The sequence below is a fragment of the Choloepus didactylus genome, chromosome 21, assembly GCF_015220235.1.
Source record: "Choloepus didactylus isolate mChoDid1 chromosome 21, mChoDid1.pri, whole genome shotgun sequence".
Taxonomy (NCBI): domain Eukaryota; kingdom Metazoa; phylum Chordata; class Mammalia; order Pilosa; family Megalonychidae; genus Choloepus; species Choloepus didactylus.
In genome coordinates this window covers 6220360-6228485 of record NC_051327.1, presented here as the reverse complement: position 1 = coordinate 6228485, position 8126 = coordinate 6220360, and the positions used below count along the sequence as shown (strand labels likewise).

Here is an 8126-nt window from a genome sequence, read left to right as displayed (position 1 = left end):
CCCTGGTCACAGCTTGCAAACAGGTAGGAGGGAGTAAGATGGGGAGCAGGATGATGAGTTAGGCTCTTGGAATAGTCCTTATGGATGATGAAGATGGCCTTGGACTAAGGTGACTGTGGTGGGGTTGAGATATTTAGCAAGGAGGATTGGCAAGATTGGATGTGGGTTATGAAATTGAGGGAGGAAACCCTGTTGACACCCATATTTCTGATTCAGATGATGCTGTTTCCTGAGATAGTACCTGTAGATCTCCCAAAGGCTGTGGTGCAACTTGAGCCCCCATGGATCAGTGTGTTCCTGGATGACTATGTGTCCCTGAAGTGTCAGAGGGCCCACAGCCCTGGGGACCACTCCACCCAGTGGTTCTTCATTGTGAGCACCATCCTGACCCACGTCCAGCCCACCTATCACTTTCAGGCCAAAAACAATGAAAGTGGGGAGGATGGGTGCCAGATGGCCAGACAAGCCTCAGCAATCCCGTGTATCTGGGTGTGCTTTCCAGTTGGCTGCTGCTCCAGACTTCTCACCAGGTGTTCGAGGAGGGGGAGCTCTTCATGCTGAAGTGCCATGGCTGGAGGAACACTCCTCTGTACAAGGTCACATACTACCAGAATGAAAAATTCCAGAAATTTTTCTCTGAGGAGTCAAACTTCAGCATCCCACAAGCCAACCGCAGTCACAGTGGGCATTACCATTGCACAGCAGTGCTTGGGAGGAAAAAATTCTCCTCATAAGTTGTGACTCTCACTGCCCAAGGGTCTAACTTGAACAATTGGTTCTGATTTCTGTGGCTGTGGTCTCTGGGATTGTGGCACTGACCATTGTCACTGCTGTGGTAAACTTGTTCTGCCTCAGGTGAAAGCAGACTTTAATCAATCTCACTGACGCTGAAGAGGCTGCCCAAGTTGAGGCTGAGAAAACATTCATCTATTCACTTCTCAATCACTTGGAAGCTGAGGGGGAAGAAATAGGATTACAAAAACCAAGTTTAGTCTCTACTATCTTGCCCTGGGATTGGGGGAATAGAATCAGTTAGGGGAGGATCTGGTGTCTCCTGGCCTGCATTCCAGTTGGGGAGGACAAGAGATGCTGCAGTCCCAAGGAAGGAGGAGGGCTCTTTCAGAATTACATGCATGAGTCCTGAAGCATGCTGCCCTGAAAACCACAGATGACATAGTGCTGCATGTGCCCCAGCACTTCTCGCCATCAAGACTCTTCTGTTTATACATCCATGCAGCCAAGAAAATTACATTAATAAACGATTGTAGCAACCTAGGAAATCCTTACCTTATAGATTATGTGAGAAAATTATATAAGTATATATGATCTCAAAAATGTTTAGACTAACATGTACCAAAATGTTAAAAAAGAAGTTGTTTCAGGGGGAATTATCAGTGATTTTTATTTTCTTTATTTTTCTGTGGAGATCAAGTATTGCTGTTATAGAATTATAAAAAAACAACATTCCATTTACCTTTTGAAGGCTGTACTGGTTGGAACGTAGGCTGAACTATCTGGGGTGTGTTTCTCTTCAGTAATAAGAATCTTGGGAAAGCAGTGATGTTTAGGAGGTGGGCAAGAGGGGAGATTGGGGTTTGGAGTGTAGGATAAGTGACCCTCTTCTTAAAACTGAATATTCTTCTTTAATGAACTTGTCCTCTTGTTTCCATGTCTTCTTCCCTTTCCTACCATGGCAAAAATAATTGCTTTGATTTGCAACACAAACTCTCAGGAAGACAAGCTTAAGATGAGTACCCAGGGAGTTGTGCTGAATCTTCGGGCTCTGGGGTCTTCCCATTTAGTTACCAGAAGGAGGGCCATCCCTGGCAGGTTGGAATTGTGAGTGACAGCTTTCTAAAGGGGTTTGGTGGCTGCCCTTGGAGAGGGCTCATTTTCCTGGGACTCTGGCAATCACTGTGCCACATTGGTCTCACATTCAGTATTCAATGGCTTCCTTGGTTGGGTAGTTTCCATAGCTTTTTATGATACTCATATTTTATAGTCCCACCAGCAGATTTTAGGCTTGCATATCATTATAATAAAAAATAGTAATTGCAGTTAGTGGGTTATTGAGGGCTTACTATGTGCCAAACTACATGCTTTAGAATTAGAAAGTTTAAGATTATTAACCATTTGTATTTCTTTTGTGATTTTCCTGTCCATATATTCTTTGCTCATTTTTATAGTAGCAACATCCCTTTATTTTGCATAGTAGCAACTTATTTTCTTTCATTTATATATGCACTAATAATATATTCTTTATATGATTGAAACTATGGTAAACAAAAAAGTTAATTAAAATTGCCCATGAACCCATAAACCAGAAATAATCATTGCTAACACTTAAAGTATATCAATCCACATTCTTGTATTGGTAGTAGATATTATATAAGTAAATGTATTTTTAAAAATTGGATAAATTATATTTTTTACATGTTCATAAATACAGTTAGGCAAAAATCTATGTTCATTTTAAAGGCTCAAATAATACAAAAATATAAAGAGTAAAAAGTAAAAGTTCTCTTTTGTCCTCACCCCCCACCCCCACCCCAATCCTGTTCCTTTCTCTATGGATGGGTAACCACTCTTGAAAGTTTGGTATATATTTCTGAATTTTTTAGTATTCATCTAACACATTTTTATAGTTTTTTAAAGACCATAAATGGCATCATACATTACATATTATGCAGTTGGCTTATTTTGTTTAACAAGCTGTTGTGGAGATTTTCCATGGCAGCATTTTTTTTTTTTAAGGATTACGTGTTTTTAGGACAAATACTATACCATATTTTATTCAACCCACATTTTAAATGTTTTCTGTTTTTCACAATTATATGTAAAGTTGCAATAAGCAACAGTTTCAGATGAAAAAATATTAATAAGGGGAGAATCCAGGTGAAGGGTGATAATTGTTCTATTCTTTTAACTATTCTGTTGGCTTGACATTTATCAAAATAAAGAGTTGAGGGAGATTTTCTTTTCTATATGAAAGGTTAGTTTATAAATACCAGTAATCCTCTCCAGAGTAGGGCCAAGACAAAAGGGCTTTCTCTGGCAGTGGGAAGGACTGAGGTTAGCCACAAGGAAGAACTGTCGAATGATACAGTCTGTGGCTGCCACACACTGGGCCACCTCCAAGAAATTTGATAGAGTTGCTTTCTTTTCACATGTTAAAAATCAGCCAGCTGATTGGACGTCATCTACATGGCAATGTAAACAGCTCTTGAAAACTTCTCTCCAGAGGTTCAACAACAACGAAAAAGGACAATTCTGAATTATTTAAAACTCTGGAGAATGATAAAGACTGGAGTAAGACCCAGCAAATGCTGAATTGAAGAAAGAGAAGAAACATCAGGTAGGAATTTTCCATCTCAGACCAGCTGGTTGTCTCCCCTCCCCCTCACACGGTCTCCATGTGGGAAGGGCACAGAAACAAAAGACAGAACCACTCCCACCAGGGGACACAGATTTTAAAACCCCACAACAGTGAAAAATACCCTCACTCTTTGAAGACCTGGTGGACAAGGGAGGACATTTCAAGGACCAGATCAGTCAGGACAAAGAGGCTGAGAAAACACAGAGACACATTCCCAGACCTGGGTCCAAAAGCCCTTCCCCCAATCTCCAGAGAGGCAGCAGCCAGCAGCTGCCATTTCCTTGCCTTGGAAACTGCTGGAATGCTGGATCAGCTAAAGGCATACTTTGCCACAGAGAGGTGGCAGCTGGCAGCCATTTCCTTGCCTTGGGAATAGTACTGGCTTGCTTTGGGGGAGAGCTCTGCCACATATAGAGCTTCACTTTGAGTGAGGGCATAGGGGTCCTGCGGTTTCAGCCCAGCTGTGCTCTGCGCTCCCAGGCAGAAGAGCCTCTGAGAATGATTAAATTACCTAACAGTGCCATCTACTGGACAGTCTATTTGCCCTGTACAGAAATGCATCCCTGTCTTGGCTGAGAAATAGGAAAGATCCAACTGTTGAAGCAGGGCCCCAAAACAAACCCAGGTCTTGCTAGCCAATAGAAAACAGAGCACCACTGGAAGCCAGCAGATTTGTATTACCACACACAGTGAACTTGCTGGGGTGCCCAGTGCCTACTTCCCATCTCTGTAGCAGGCCACAGTGGGTGCCTGACTTTGGGGAGAAGACTGGAGGGCAGAGCCAGTCTGACAACTGGACAGGAGAGAAACAAAGAAAAGATAGCAATCAAAGTCAACCAACAAGAAAACCTTACCCAAAAGAGAGAAAACAACCTCCAGCATAAACCAGTCAAGAAAACCACATGCCAAGACAGCAAAAAATCATGAGCCACATCAGGAAACAGGAAGATATGGCCCAGTCAAGGGAAGAAACTAATATTAAAACTGAGATTCCAGAGTTGAAACAACTAATTATAGATGTTCAAACATATCTTTTAAACTGAATCAATGAGGTGAGAGAGCATATGACAAAAAAGATAAAGGATATAAAGAAGACACTGGGTAACCATAAGGAAGAATTTGTAAGCTTGAAAAAACAAATGGCAGAACATATGGGAATGAAGGCACTATAGAAGAGATGAAAAACACAATGGTGACATACAGCAGCAGACTCGGAGAAGCATAATAAAGAATCAGTGAGATGGAGGACAGGACATCTGAAATCCTGCACACAAAGTAACAAATAGGGAAAAGAATGGAAAAATATGAGCATGGTCTCAGGGAAGTGCAGGACAACATGAAGCACATGAATATACATGTTATAGGTGTCCCAGAAGGGGAAGAGAAGGGAAAAGTGGCAGAAGGAATAATAGAGGAAATAATCAATGAAAATTCCCAACTCTTTTGAAATACATAAAATTACAGGTCCAAGAAGCACAGTGTACCCCAAACAGAATTGATCCAAATAGGCCTACTCCAAGACATTTACTAATCAGATTTTCAACTGTCAAAGACAAAGAGAATTCTGAAAGCAGCAAGAGAAAAGCAATCCATTACATACAAGGGAAGCTCAATAAGACTAAGTGAGGATCTCTCAGCAGAAACCATGGAGGTGAAAAGGCAGTGGTATGACATATTCAAGATGCTGAAAGAGAAAAACTGCCAACCAAAAATCCTATATCTGGCAAAACAGTCCTTCAAAAATGAGGGAGAGGGAGAGAACCTAAAATGGTAGCTAGGTGAGACAGGGCAAAAAAACACCTCCCTGAAAAATACTAGATAAAAGCCAGAAAGTGACCCAAAACACCAGTTCCAGTGATGCACCAGCTGGACAAGGTCTGCTAAATCCACAGGGACCGTGCACTTGGTGAAACCAGGAGTCTGTGTTTGGAAATAAGTGAGTGAGCCGGCTGAATGTCCGGTGGCCATGCTGCAGTGTGGGGAAGCCATGGATTGGCATTTGGAGGTGGATTAGTTCTTTTTAAAAAAAAAAACAAAAGCGGCTGCAGATATGGCAGCGAGAGCCACATGGTGAAATGCAGCAGGAACGGGCTGGGTGAACACCTCAATATCTGGCATGGAAGATAGCCTTTTGTACACCCACTGCTAATGGTCTCGGAGCGAGGAAGATAGAGGTTAGCCAAAAGGGGAAAAAAACACGCCCCTTGCAGCCAACTTCACAGTGGGCTGGGAACTCTCTTGCCTGGCACAGGCGCCACAGCCCAGAGCCTTGCCAAGGGACCCAGTGTGACAAAAGTGTTTCCAGCAACACGAGGACACTCCACAATCTTGGGTGTGGACGATAGCCTTTAGTGCACCCACAGCTAATTGTCCTGGAGCTGGGAAGGTGGAGCTGTGCGAACAGGGGAAAATTAACACGCCCCATTCAGCCATCCTTACAACAGGCTGGGAATGCCCCTGTACAGCCTGGCAGCCCAGAACTTCCCTTGAGGGATGGCACACACTTGTGATGTAGCACAGCTGTCCCTCAGCAGAGGCCCTAAGAAGGGCACGACTGGGAAGAGGGACCCACTTGGAAATCCCAGGGACCATATGCCAATACCAAGGACTTGTGGTTCAGGGGCAGAGCCAGTCTGTGGCAAGACTGAACTGAAGGTTTAGACTCTTGGAACAGCCTTAAATCTCCAGGAACACCTGGGAAGTTTTATTATTAAAGCTGCCCTGCCTCCCTAACGGCTCAGACACATGCCACACATTCAGGGTGGACAGCACCAACAACACACCCAAACTTGGTGCATCAACTGAACCCCACAAGAAGCAGACCCCCACACACCACAAAGACAAAATTGGGGAGAACTGACTTGAGGGGAATAGGTGACTCACGGACGCCATCTGCTGGTTAGTTAGAGAAGGTGGACGCCACCAAGCTGTAGTTCTGACAAATTAGAGATTAGTCTTTGAAAAGTCCTACATATCCTAAAAGAACCCTATCAAGTAAAGCAAATGCCAAGAGGCCTAAAGCAACAGAAAATCTTAAAGCATGTGATAAAACCAGGTGATATGAATAACCCAAACCCAAATACCCAAATCAAAAGATCGAAGGAGACACAGTACTTGGAGCAATTAATGAAAGAACTAAAGACAACAAGAGCATGGCACAGGATATAAAGGACATGAAGAAGACCCTAGAAGAGCATAAGGAAGAAATTGAAACACATTCAGGGTGGACAGCACCAACAACACACCCAAACTTGGTGCATCAACTGAACCCCACAAGAAGCAGACCCCCACACACCACAATCCAAACTTAAGACTAATTGGTGTCCCAGAAGGGGAAGAGATGTTGAAGGAGTATACAGTGTTCTAGAGGATTGTGTAGATCTAGAAATGGATAGCACAATACTGTGTGATGGTAGCACAATATTGTAAGTACACAGAAAAAAGATGACTGTGAATATGGTTGAAAGAGGAAGGTTAGGGGTCTGTATGGCACCAGAAGGAAACATAGAAGATAAAGACTGAGACTGTATAACTTAGTGAAACTTAGGGTGGTCAATGTGTGTGATTAAATGTACAAATGTAAGAATGTTTTTGCATGAGGGAGCAGCAAGAAAGAATGAAGGTATGAGGTATGCAACGAAGTGAATGGATTGTGAGGACAGTAGGTTGAGTGAAATAAACCAGAAATGAAAAGGCAAACCTTATAATGCCTCACTAATATAGACTAATATTCAGAATTGACTTTTGGGAGCATGGGTGATAAGGGTAACGCTTATATAAAGGTTTGTTTGATGCAGTCTTCTGGGGGCCAAGGTAAAGGTCTAGAAAGAGTATTCAAAGAAATTGTTGGGGAAAACTTCCCCAACCTTTTACACAATATAAATACACAATGCTTAAATGCCCAGTGAACTCCAAATAAAATAAATCCAAATAAACCCACTCCAAGACACATTCTGATCAGACTCTCAAATACTGAAGAGAAGGAGCAAGTTCTGAAAGCAGCAAGAGAAAAGCAATTCACCACATACAAAGGAAACAACATAAGACTAAATAGTGACTACTCAGCGGCCACCATGGAGGCGAAAAGGCAGTGGCATGACATATTTAAAATTCTGAAAGAAAAATTTCCAACCAATAATACTTTATCCAGCAAAACTCTCCTTCAAATTTGAGGGAGAGCTTGAATTTTTCACAAACGAATGTTGAGAGATTTTGCTAATAAAAGTCCTGCCCTACTCAGATACTAAAGGGAGCCCTACCAACGGAGAAACAAAGAAAAGAGAGAAATATAGAGAAATTTAACAGACATACATAGAACATTACATCCCGAATCACCAGGATACACATTATTTTCTAGTGCACGGAACTTTCTCCAGAATAGACCATATGCTGGGACATAAAACAAGCCTCAATAAATTTAAAAAAATTGAATTTATTCAAAGCATGTTCTCTGACCACAATAGAATACAAATAGAAGTCAATAACCATTGGGGACTTAGAAAATTCACGAACACCTGGAGGTTAAAAATGAGGGGGAGATGAAAACATTCCCAGATAATCAAAAGCTGAGGGATTTCATCTCCAGTAGATCAGTCCTATAAGAAATGCTAAAGGAAATTGTGTAGGCTGAAAGGAAGGGACACTAAACAACTGACTGAAACTGCATGAAGAAATAAAGATTTCCAGTAAAGATCACAATGGTAAATACAAATACTGATACTACTGTACTTTGATTTGTAACTCCACTATT

The 8126-nt window shown here is 42.1% G+C and overlaps 1 pseudogene; it reads left to right on the top strand.

Annotated features, from left to right (window-relative positions):
- The first annotated feature begins 219 nt into the window (after positions 1 to 219).
- LOC119518054 lies at positions 220 to 782 on the top strand (annotated as a pseudogene).
- The last annotated feature ends 7344 nt before the right edge of the window (positions 783 to 8126 follow it).